General features: G+C 38.5%; 1 protein-coding gene across 2 annotated transcripts in view; it reads left to right on the forward strand.

Annotated features, from left to right (window-relative positions):
• CACNA2D3 (calcium voltage-gated channel auxiliary subunit alpha2delta 3) overlaps window positions 1-13435 on the forward strand; it is a 378091-nt gene that overhangs the window by 133833 nt on the left and 230823 nt on the right. The gene's annotated exons all lie outside the window — the stretch shown is intronic.

Genomic DNA, 13435 nt, shown 5'->3' on the forward strand with positions numbered 1-13435 from the left:
TGAAAGACAGAATAGTATTGTTATGAGAAATTATTCAATTTCTTTATCTTCTCCCCTTCCCTACTGTGTTTCATCTCATAGAATTGCAATTTTCTGCAGATTTTATGGGACATTCATTGGGATCTATTACAGGTTACAGAATGAGAAATCTCTTATAGATTAATTGAAATTCAGAGAATAAGAATGTGTAGCATGCACTATAAACCCACTTGAATCTCAAAATATTTTTTCATTTTTGATCTAAGTTCTGCACTGAACTCCATAAAGTAATAGCCCTAAGAATATCCACAATTAACCCCATAGATAAATGAAATTCCCCTTTTTTCCCTGAAATTTAATTCCCTGGTGTGTATTTCCTCCAAATAATTCCTTGACCTTTCTGCATTCAGGCAGCACCAGCATTCCTCTTGAGCAGGGGTTGTGGAGAAATGGAACAATGCAGATTTTCACCTCATCTTCCTGTTTTCCCTCTGTGTGTGAGAAGACTTATCTGAGAGGTGGGATTGTTGTCAAGACCAATTTATTTTCACTGGGTGCCTCACCTGTGTGCCTTGTGTAAACCAGGAGAGCCCCTGGTGTGATAAATCCAGAGACAGGAGGAGATACAAAGGATGTAAAAGAGGGGATTCAAAGCTGCTTCATTTGCTGCCTTTCCCTTACTCTGCAGCCTGCAGCTCAGCTCTTCTTTTGACTGATGGAGCATTTCTGGAGTGAGAAATGCTCCTCACAGCCCAGGATGTGCCTGGTGCTCTCCTGGCTCAGCCTTGTGCAGACACCTCTGCTCCAGGCTCCACATGAGCCCTGACATTAACTGGGAATTCAGGGACATTCAGCCCGTGTGTGAGGGAGCTCCAGAGGGACAGTAGAAAAAATCTGTGTTTTCTGATTTGGGCTTTACAGTGCCATAAATAGTGACATCATAATATATACATACAAATATATAATGATGAATACAGCAAATGCAATCTTGCACATTGGCTGAAAAATGCATGCTCCAGGCCCAGATTTAATAGAAACTTTCATATTCCATTCTTGGAATATAAAGCTAGCATTTTTGTCTATTTTGACTTTTGCATTAATAAAATGAGGTCAGGAAATCTGTTAAAGTTTATCTTTAAAAATGTTTTCAACCCAGTCACCTTGTTTTAAAAATCATTTCCGTTTGTTATCTGCACATTTAAGTAGATTGTGTTTCCTCGTGATTGAGTCTCTGAAGGAAAGCACTAACAGATTCTTGTAATTGATTATACTTTAATGATACATAATGGCAAGTTCTGGTTTCCATTATTGTTACCCTACAGGCTGAGCTGTAACTGCTGCGATACCAGAATGAATATTGATATAAATTGATTTAGTAACGTTTTACCAGCTGAAGTGTCCTGCATTGGCTCACCCCATGTCTGCAGTGTTCAGGAAAGAGCCACTCACACACCTGGGCAGGTGTGGCACAGATGTGCAGTGGTCAGTTCTGGCAGCTGGCACAGGACAGCCCTGCTGGGAACACTGCAATCCCTGTCTCTGGCTTTCTTGGGCAATTACAGATGGGAGTTGGCTGTTCTTACATCTGCAATGTTTCCCTAATTGCATTCTTTTCTTTTTGCTTGTCCTTTTCCACAAGCTTCTCCCTCCCGCTCCCACCCCTGCAAGCCCTCGATGTAGAACATGGTGGTTGATGATCTGAAGGTGTTGCTTATATTCCTGATTGGTATTACCCAATTATTTACAGATGTCCCCTGATGGTATAAATCCCCTCCCTCGTGTTTTGGTGGAAAGCTCAAGAGCAGGGATCACTTTGGATGTGAGCACAGTCCTGGTCTGTGGCTCACACAAACCAGTGGGGCAGTTCTGATCCCCTCAGCTGGGCTGTGACCCCTGGACATCCAGCCTGTCCTAGCTGAGAGGCCACAGGGCAGTTCTGCTGAGTGATCCAGCACACACAGAGCTGGCCCAGGTGGGAAAAACAAATTTTGAAAAGCCAATTTCAGTCTTGCATTTTGCAGGTGCTGCAAAAAGCCATAGAGCAGTTGTTGTCTCAATAACCGTTGTATATGGAAACTTAATAGCTAGAACATTTATAATGATGTAAAATTGGTGATGTGCATTCAAAACTCTGGATAGAATCACACAGTATATCAGATATGGGTCTGTCTGAGGCTTTGCTTTTGCCTTGATTTTTAATTTTCTTTACTGAGAAGAGAATGGTACTTAAAGCTTGCAATTCTGGAAGTCGTGCTGACAAATGTCATTTATTTTATTGTAAGTCAGCAGCTATATTTTCAAAATCCTTTGTTTTCCAGGAATTTATATCTAAGCTTTCTCATAGCATTCACCATACTAAGTCAGTGATGGTTCTTAACCAAAATTCAAGGGGGAAAAAAAAAGAGAAGGAAAAAACCTACTGTTTTAACTTGGCAAATGTCAGTGTTTGGCAGAATCAAAATACTTTCTAAAAATCTGAAATAATTTTGTATTTCCATTTTAAAAATGAAATTTTAACTTTAAATTTCACTTTGAATTCTGGAATCTGAAGAAAATAACTTCTGAAGTCAATAGACACTTCTGTAAGTTGAACTCCAACACAATGACTTGCCACCACACGCAGATTTTTTGGTTTATTCTCTGCTACGTGCATTTTGCAATTTTAAATTACATCACTGTATATATATGTGTTAACATTCAACACTTGGATTCTGTTTAATATAGGTTAAATATTAGTTTAATGGCTTTGTGTCTGACACTGATTACAGTTCAAATCCTCCTTGCATGCTGTTCTGCTGATAGTAATAGCAGCATTTGTAATGTTCAGTCATTGCCTTCCAAGTCATAAACAGTAATATCAATTAATATATACTCATGCTTGTGTGCAGGGATTAATAGAGAAATTATTTTTACTATCAGAAAACCATTTCAAAGAGATAAGAATGGCAAATGCAAAGCAGATGAAATTACTTAAATGGCCTTTTCAGTGGTGGTATTTGAATGTTTGTAGTGTCTCACAGCAGTTTGGAATATAGTACACAATTTAATTTCCTGTATATTTGTGTTGTAGAGGAACAGTTTTTGGACTGTGAAGGAAAATTTATGCTCTAGTGCAATGTATTCTCAGTTCAACCCCACACTGCAAAAGAAACCTCTACACATTTCTTTAATTTAAGAAACATGAGTTCCTAATTAGTTATGCATAGACAATGGTGGATTTTTCCAACTGCAAAATGATTAATAATATGTAATTAAAATGGAACCTGGATCAAAAACTCATCAAGTCTCCCTAATGCCATAATACTGTACCCTTTTCCTAGGCAAGTGATCCTCCCCAGGGGATCTGAATGATTCTCTGGAAATACATTTCTGCAAATGCACTGTCTACTCTCATAAGGAACTTCCAAAATTTTCAGCTGGGGAGTTTTTTTTTTTACATGTATTTTCATGTTAAAAATACGTAACTCGTGAGAGTGCTAAGTAAATTTTGGAAAATATGGCCAAACATGTATGCAAGGTATGAACATGCTCTGTTAATATGCTTTATAGTTAGAAGTCGGGTGTAAGTAAAAAGCTCAGAAGAACAAACCAGTATTAGCCCTACAGCTTTACTGAACATTTCCTTAAAGAATGTGCATTTTATCCCTGCCAGATTAAAACAAAAATCTCTCCTACTTGCTTCTAAGCTAAGTTCCTAACAAAGTGTCGATAAACCAAGACTAAAACATCTTTATTTCTTTACTTGTTGATCTCCCCATGCCCTGTTCCCCAGTTTTGCTACCCAGGACTCAGCAGATACTCAGAGCCCAGAGGTTTGGGATGAGCAGGGCTGGGCTGTGTCCCAGCTGCTCAATGGAAGAAGCTCTGTAATGCTGGGAGCCACTAGATGCCACTCTTGTCTCATCCCAGTACAAGCCTGAGAGTATTTATGGTTGTTTAAAAAACCAAACTGTGCCCTCCCACCCCCAAAGTCCCTTTAAAGATGTTCCTTTGGTATTTCAGATATTTTGCCTTTTATTTTTCTCTTAATTAAACTTACAATATGACCCTATTGTTTATAGTTTTCCTTCCCTCCCTGTGATGCTACACTTGTTTATGAATATTTCAAAGCTATCCTGAGACAGTATTTTTGTTGCTGGGCTCTTGCATGGCTGTTTTGTGCTCTCTCTCATTTTTCTCTTTGGGTGGGATTCACAAAACTCTGACATAACTATTCATCTATGTTTGATTGATTTCACAGCCACTTATAGTGAAAGAACCTCAATTTCTTAAAAAATTCTTCAAAGAACTTCACCTTTGAAATTTTTTTTTCTATACCAGATACAGTAGGAAGCTCATGAACTTTTTGTATATTCAGATTTTTTCATTGATGACTTTTTTCCCTACATTTGTCATGGCATTTCCAAGCAAGTTGCCTGAATGTAGACTGCCCAATTTTCAGGTTATTCTTAGCCAGGTAGTTGAGGAAGAATAAGTGTAAATATGTTCAGCTTATTTAAGACAATAATCCCAGTCTTCAACATAAAAAAGTTGTAATGTTCTGTATCTCCACAATAGCAAACTTAAATTTCTTTTGTTGGCAAGGCTGAAAATGTTCTCTTGTTTTGTGAATGTGATATAGACCTTGTGATTTTAATACTGTTTTCCACACAGAATCAAATGTTCTTTTTCAGTTTTTAATGTATATGTAAGATGCCTTCTATGTACTGCAAGCTGCTTGTATGGCAGCCAGAGCTGATGAAGTCACTTGTAAGATGAGCAGTATATACATTGCAGGTAACCTGCAAAAGCTTGTGAATAACATGGCTGAATAATGTTGAAAGATTATGGGGGTATAAAGACCTCCTGCACATTCAATGAAGTTAGATTCAGATTTTTCTGAGTATTTTCTTGCTCATGTGGAATGAGGTGAATTGATACAAAAATGCAGAGGGATAGATCCATGGACAAAACCTTTTGTACCCTGCTTAGTTTCTTAGAGGTGAGGGCTGTTGGTGGAATTCTGTGGAGAGAAATGGGATTTTGGAACATCAAAATGTGAGAATAGAGGAAAAAGATGTTAGTGCATAAAAATATCTCATTGAAAAAGAGACTGGATTATTTAAATCCAGTAAAGCTATCTTTATTGAGAGTTTATAGACTGTATGCCAATAAAAATGATTATTCTGTTATTTTTTAAAAAAAATCCCAAAACTATTAGTGATTTATGGAATTAGCAACCACACTACACACAGACCAAAGTCCAGAGCTGAGGTTGCCTGTGGAACCTTAACTTTATTGCTTCCATATCCCTGAATAATAATTGTGCAACTTGAAAGTCCCCTTTTTGTCATTTGCAATGGAATGATTTAATTTATTTAAGTTTCTGTGATGAACACTTAATGCCTTGCACATGTAGGGAAGGGTAAGGTCTGTGACTCAGCGCAGAGTCTGTAACTGCAGCCTGTCTGCTCTGCTGCACTGAGGAAGCTTTTTGTGGTCATTAGCAAAGGCTGACCTCTCTGTTTGTATACAATGTCTTGACCATGCAATTGTTGGAGGGCAAGTTTAGGGATGTGGTTAAATTAGTCTGTAATTTTATTAACTCACTTGGGACCATAGCAGTTTTTTATTAAAGGTCACTCTGTAGTTCTGTTCTCTTCTATCAGATCTTCCCTGTGTAATCTCTTCCCAATAAACTCCCCATTACTTCCCTTTCCTATGAATATTTGAGTGCTGGTGCTGAAGAGAGAGTCTGTATCACTTTTGTGCAGCATGTCCTCATGTGGTGTATCTGGAGAATGTAAACCCCTCACAGAGCTATACTGGCTCGCAGAATTGGGGGAAGTGTTGAGTTTCCTTCTCCCCAAGGGACAATGGCTGGCAGTTCCCTTTGACAAGAGTAATTCCATGCCCTTGTTTGGAGAGCTCCATGTCAAGGGTTTGCAGATGCCAGATTTGCTCGGAGCCACCATCTGCAGGATCTCCTGGGATGGGCACACACCCTCTGACCCCACAGCAGCTCCCTCACCCACATCCATCTCACCCCCTGTGCTTCCCCAGGAGTGCCCCTCTCCCATGGGAGCCCTGCTTCTCACAGCATCCATCCTCACCTCTCCCTGTGCAGAGGAGCTCAAGGTCAGCACACCTCTTACATCTGCTGTCATCACTAAAGGAAAGGAGTGTGAGTATCCAGGGAGTATCCAGACCAGTTTTCCTCTGTGGTGATCTTCAGGTGATGTCTCCTTAGCCTGGTGTGGGCGAGTTGCCAGTGTTAGGGGATGTCTTGTCTGGTAATAAGTGACCTTGTTCCACCTTTGGGCTAACTACAGAGGGGAGGGGGCAGCTCTGGTTCAGGGTTTCCAATCCTGTGTGCTGCAGCATTTCAGGCAGGGGCTGGAGGCAGAATGAGCTCTCTGCAGGGCAGGGCTGCTCCTGGATCTGCAGCAGGGACCAGGCCAGCACTGGGGTGTTCCTCGTGGGAAAGCTTGGGCACAGCCTGTAGGGACCCCAGAGAGGGAGAAGACAGTGCCATACAGGGATGAAAGGGTGTCTGTTGTCATGGTGGGGGCTCTGTGCATAATTTTCCCCTTAAAAGCCCCCTACGGCTCTTTCCCTCTCTTCCAATATTAAGTCAGGATGCTTTCCTCAGATGTACAAGGGCAGACATTTTGAAGGAAATTAGTTTTAATCTAATAAAGTCTGTTCCAGGACAGAATTTGCAGTAAGCATAACCTTTTATAAATAAAGCTGAAAAAGTAAAAGAACACTAAATTTTAGAGAAGACAGAGTACAGGGCATATTTTTTGTGGTAAATACTGGGACAAGGAGGTTTATTACTCATTAGTGTAGGTATTTAACTTTGGGGCCAATAACTGCCAGATAAATATGGGCTAAAAATATAAAGTGTGGTTAAGAGAGAAATTTTATTTTCATATGTTGCACGTCATTAAAAATAGTTACTACAGAGTGATAAAAATATAATAATCTATGACCTTATAAATATAATCAATGATCTATATGATTTTAGCTGACAAACATAATAACCTTGATAGAAAGGGATTAGAGAGAATTTATATTAAAATCAACATAATGATAGTTATTATCAGAATAGGAAGTTGTGATTAGAATGAGGAATGTGTTTTGTGAACTCTTAGTGTTATATCATTTATAATATAATTTGTTTATTTATATTTTTTTCTGTTTTCAATATATGGAGTGCTGTGCAGGCAAGGCAATGCAGCTTCCACTCACCTTTTTAATCTCTGTATTAAGAGTTGCTGCCCTGGCTTGTGCTGTACACCATAGTTGTACTTAATCACAGCAGAGGTCACACCAAATTTTAAGTCAACTGTAAGGTTTGAGAATGAGAATTAAATATTTAAGACAACCAAGCATTTATTTTTTCCGTTTCACTTATCTTTTCAGGAGGCATGTGGAATTTTGGGCAGCGAAGAATTAAAGTAATAATTCCTTTTCCCCTGCTTTATTCCCTATATCACTTTTTTCCTCTGTCATCTTGCTTTCTCTTAAATTTAATTTTAGCATGGTGAAATACACACCAAATTCAGATACTGAGCATACATTAGGAATGTATTATTCTTGCTGATTGCAGGTAAATAAACACCAGTGAAGGACTGTGCTTGCCAGCCCTTTTCAAACCTTATGTTAGAACTCGTGGAACCGTGCCAAGCACCGATGGACTTCAGCTATCATTAAAAGCTAAATTTCTATGAGATTTTTTTCCAAGGTTCACAGAACTCCTCCAGCAAATTTAAGCCTCATGGCAGTAGTCTTAAGGATTGATTTATTGTTGTCTATCAAACTCTAAAATAGTTTGGATTTCATGTTTTCAGCATTACAAGTAAACTTGGAAGTTCTGATCCTGACGCACAGCTGAGTGCAAAATCCAGAGTGAGCCAGAGTAGAAATCAAAACTGAGTCTTCTCAAACCATGCAGCTGAAACCTGCAGATTTTTTTCCTAGAAGTCTGTATTATGTGCCTTTCAAAGGGCTGATAATAGCTTGTTCTTATTTTACAAATATAGACAGATAAGAGTTGGCAAACACTCTTGTGAGAAAGGAGAATGAAGGAAAATAGGTACGAAGAAGCTGTGAGCCAACCAGCCCCAGAACCATACTGTGAAATGATATGACTAAAATATGTGCATGGTAAATAGTGTGACATTGAAAAATGAAACATTCAATATCACAGCCAGAGGAGAAAAATGCCAGCTCCCAAAATTGGGTCCTGGCAGTATGTTCAGAGAGTCAATAGGCATATGCATGATTGCAGTTTGGGTGGAGAGAAAGGAGATTCACAGAGCTCTGTGTGTTTTCCCACACTATGAATTAATCTCATCTAATACTAATTATATACTTGCAACAGTACGAATTCCTGCATAAACTGTGGAAAAATGTGGAGATGTTTCCAAGACTGGAGCAGCTTTAACAATGAATGCCTATATGTGCTTTTGCAACTGTTTGCTGTGCGTCACATTCAAACCCAGTTATGTTCTGCAGATTTGCTCTTCTGCACTTTGATGGTGATTTACACTCCTAGGCAAGCAGTTGGGTGAAACCATGTCTCAGAAATGTGGAAGCTTAATATAAATAAATTAAACACAGACGCTTGATTTCAGTGAATCACAGCCTTTTGACGTTTATAATTTCAACACATGATTGTCCCCAGCTACTCAAGCTCTGTGATTCATGGTGATGCTTCAGCTATTGGCTTGAAAGAAAATGTGAAACGTAAGGTTGGGGTTTTTTAGCTATTCTAGGATACTAAAAGCTCTGGATCCACACAAGTTGGACAAATTAATGCATACTAACAGCATGTTAGGAAACTATCTAATCATTCTGAACTATTGATGCCCTGATTATCTTCCCTGTAACCATTAGGTAAAATAAGTTTTTTCCAGGCTTTGAGATACAGGCAGGTGTACTTCTTTTGTTGCTGTTGAAAATAGAAACACAGCCTGAATAGAGTGGTGAAATTATTTCAGGAGGTAAATCTTCCTGTGGCTGGGGTTGCTCCTGCCTGGAATTAGCCAGTGTTATGCAAGCTGCTGGGGGAGGTTTCCTCCAAGGGGAGCCTGTCAGGGAGCTGGAGTGCTGAGATCAGGAGAGCACTCAGGAGATCAGGCACTCAGCAAAGGCACTTTGAGCTGCTCTGTGCCAGGGTGGGCTGTGCCTCTGAGTGCTGCTCTGTGTTGTTCAGGTGGGATCCATCAGACACAGCATCTGAGGGCACACAAGTACCAGTGATGCTCTGAGGGGCAGGTAAAGCTGTGGGGATTTTTCACCAGGCAGTTTCAGTTCTGCAGGAATGACAAATGTGATAATTCCCATCTTGCAGCTCACGAGTCAAGACTGATCTCTCTCATGAGATATACATAGTGCTGATTTCTTTTCCCTACACTTTTAACAAAGTGATTAAAGAACAGTAATGAAAAATTGAGTAAGTTTCAGCAAGATTTTGTTTTAGAAATATGTAGATAACCTTAATTTTTTTATTTGAGGTAAAAGAATTTGCTTTTGGGGGGAGGAAAAATTGAAGCGGGAGGAAACATTTTGAGCTTCAGAAACAAGATTAAAATTTCCCAACCTAATTAACCTTCTAAATTGCAGTTAATAGCAGAGACACCATTAATAAGAGGCCTCAACTCCAATGAGGTGGTGTGAAGTAAGAAGTTTCTCATTTTTATCTATTTGCTCAATTTTTTACTTCTAACAGCTTGGTAATAGATACATTTACCGCTTCAGTTTCCTCTGCATTTCTTAGAAACTAGATTAAATAAAAGTAGAAAGAAACAAAGAATGAATAGAATAAGAAAACAAGAAGAGTGAAACTCCTCACCTGTCATCTTGCAGCACTTCAGCAGATCTGTGCAGTGTGACAAGGTGTACAAGGGCTGTCTTTGAAAATACTCCAAGGGTTTGAGAAACCAGAATATCAGAACTAATTAGGAAAAACACTGGTGAGCTAATCTTGCTGCTTTCCAGAGAAACTGTAAAACTGGCTGTACTTTCAGGGCTGTTTTCTCTTTTGCTATTTGCCAGTATTGGCCTGACTGAGTCCTGACTTTCAGTAATTACTGTAAGGCTCAGGTAGGAGAAACCCCAACTTAACATTTGAACTTTGTTTGGAGGATGCCAGTGTTGTGCATTGATACTTTGAGCTGTGAGCACGAGAAAATGCATTGAATTTGTGGGTCATGAACTCTCAGCACTCTGATCTCTTTCTGATTATCTTTAGTGCAGACCAGGCAGGTGATTTGCTCTTTGGCCACTGCTCATGGGGTGCCTGAGAGCTGAACTCTGCCAGAACAACTGCTGCAGAGAAGCACTAAAAACCAGACTTATTTCACCTTCTCTGGCACAGTCATACACAGGATTTGGGGAGTGGGAATTAAAATGTGCAGATGCAAACTCTCCTAATTCTTCTGTACATAAAAGTGGTATTGTATCAGATTAACTTCTTAGTCATGTATATGCTCCAAGATAAATGGACAGCTATTGTTTTCAGCTGCAGCACCCACATTTCACATCAAAGTCTCTGTATAGCTGTAACAGAGATGAGAAGCTTTTTAAAATCGAATGTGTCTCATTTCCTTCAAGTATTTATGGCTTGTCACTGTCTAACTGAACCCAAGATGCTGACAAATATGCAAGTCATTTGTAAAGCAGTTAAAGTACAGGATATACATAAGTAGAGACATTCTTCTGATTAGAAAATAATCTTGTATTAATAATAAGTCTTCCTGTTGTAAAATTCTTTCTAAATACAGTAATATTCGAAATGGGAATTAGAGATATTTCAGGGATGACATTTCATTTTTTCCAATCAGCTTTACTATAAACAAACCCTGCAAATTTTCAGTGTCAGCATATAGCTCAGGTAAAACTAAGCTCATATTTTTGCTCCAAGTACTTGAATGTTTGCTGAGGATTTATTCATGGTGTATTTCTGTTTCAGGGTGATATGTGCTACATCAGGCATTTGAATAATATCCATTAGCATAAGCCCTTTGAAAATATTTTTGTCACTAAAGTTTTTAAATCTGTTTTAGGTCTCTAAGTTTGTGTAAACTACAGATCAGTAAATGGCTGAGATGTGTGTTACATCTCAGGGTTTCTCCATGGTATGTTGTATGTATTGTTATTCAGATCCCTGTGTGGTCCAGTCGTGCCATATATTATTTCAGCAAAATAACTAATGACAAGCTATTGCCTAATGAAGTGTTTTCATGGCACCTTACTTAGGAGGGAGGATCTTTTTTTTGGCAGTTGGAGGCTTTTGTAACAATATCTACTGTAATTTCTCCCTTGGAATCTACACAGAGTAAGTCATCTGTGCAGTAAACTTATGTCCAGGAAGCCTGAATTAATAACCTCTGGGTCAGCTTCACAAATTTCTCATTATTCCAAATACCTTTTCCTGTTTGCTAAGCCTTTTGTTCACGATGACACTGAATTGCAGTGGTTATAGATGGGCTATGACCTGGAAAAAGCTATTGGCAATACAGGCACATTTTGTCACAGTCTTAAAATGAAGCAAGTATGGAAGTAAAAGACATTAAATGTAGTAATTATCCATGAAAACAGCCATTACAAATGGTAAATATTTTTCTATTTTTATGAATATTGTTCTAGCTGTGGCAGTGAGCTCAGAGCCAACATACTCAAAACTGATAAATCTTTTTTATAAGGGAGTATATTATATTAGTACTAATCTTTATTTCTGCAATAAATATTTAAAGGTAATGGAGATTTTTTCTGCCAATCATAATTAACACATTTATATAATACTTTTATGCTCAGCTCTTCTCCTTCAGTGTAGACAAATGCAGTGGAATTTATACATCTGTATGTTATCTTTTCTATTAAGAATATAGTAACAATTAAGAAAAAATGCTAATTGTCCTTAAAAATGTTATTGTTCAGATGATGTCCTGGTAACAAAAGATGCAGGATCTCAGATAAACATCTGGTAAGAATGAAGGCTTCTTCATGTTTTTTTTTATATGAGCATTTCAGACTCATTTGTGTCTGAATGATACTGTATTTTCTCTTGTTATTTTCAATTTATTCTTTAGCAGAGACTGTCAGGAAGGAGCAGTGAAATAGAAAATTAGGATGTTTAGAGAGAGTAATTAGAGAGAGCTAAAATATGTTTCTTTTAAAACTGTTTAGATGTCTGAGAGGCCACTGTGTGTGTGATCTTTCCTGCTGAGCTGAGGGAAGTGCACAAATACAAGATGTGCCCAGTCTGGGCTGCCTCTGTCTGCTGGGGACTTCCTTAGCTCCCATCAGATGTTTCAAGCAAAGCCCATCCTAGGAATGTTTCTTGGATTCTTCAGAGTCTTTGGGAGATGTTATCTCTCTTGTTTCTTGAATCTAAACTTCCAATGATTGTAAACAAGGCAGAGCAGCAAGCTGGATTGTGGGGGTAGATAATTCATAAAAGTACCAGTTATCCCATCCCCCAGATGGATTTCAAAGTAGAAATTCGCCCCTGGTTGACTTAATTAGCCTGATCAGCTTTTCCAAAAGTGTTTATCTGTTTTGATTTAGAACAGATAAAGTTGCCACACGATCTAGAGCTGGAACATGGAAATGGTGATTCTGTTTCTGAAAATCTCAGTTGTTTCTTCAGTTGTGTTCACAGTCCCCCTCCTGTGCTCTGGTTTGACCATAACTCTGAAGTTGTGTGTAGGGTTCCAATAGCAACACACTCCACAGCTCAGTGAGTGTCCCAGTGAATTGTTCTGTGAGTATCTGAGAATTTAATATAGTGAAAATAGTTGTCCAGACTCCAGATAGTTTCATGATGTTGCTCTGACAAATTCAGTTCATGTAAAGTGTTCTATTGCTGCTTTTTTATTTATCATTGTTGGCCTGTCTTTGCTTGATATGAAAAAAAGATAAAGTTGAAAACATAAAAGAGACTGTTTTTATATTTCATAAACTTAACTCTTGGGCTCTACCACTCACTTATTCACACAGGTTCAGGATCAGAATAGTGTGCAGATGTTCATTTTACCCATGCAGATAGTTTTCAATATCCAGGTTCTTAACTTTGCCCTTTCCAACCTCCCTTGACTCCCAGCTCTCTCCTAGGGCAAATAAAAACTCGTATTTGATGTAAACTTGCCTCAGCTGCTTTATGCAGATTCTGAATTTCTGTATCTAGGACTCATACTTGCTGAATGGAGTCAAGACAAAACTTAGTGTTTGACATGAAAAAGTATTTTCTTTGTGTCTTTTTTAAGCTTTATTCATACAATCAGTACAAAGCAAAATTGTAAAGAATCAGAGGAGTGTAGGAGCATACTCTGTGATCCTCTGTGAGATGTTTTTAAACACTTTAAACTTATTTTATGAATAAAATAGATGCCATTGTCCTTCCCTCTTTACTCTAGAGACATGTGTTTCTTTTATTAAATTAACTCATCATCATGGTTTTGTTATT

Source organism: Erithacus rubecula (genome assembly GCF_903797595.1).
Source record: "Erithacus rubecula genome assembly, chromosome: 13".
Lineage (NCBI taxonomy): Eukaryota > Metazoa > Chordata > Aves > Passeriformes > Muscicapidae > Erithacus > Erithacus rubecula.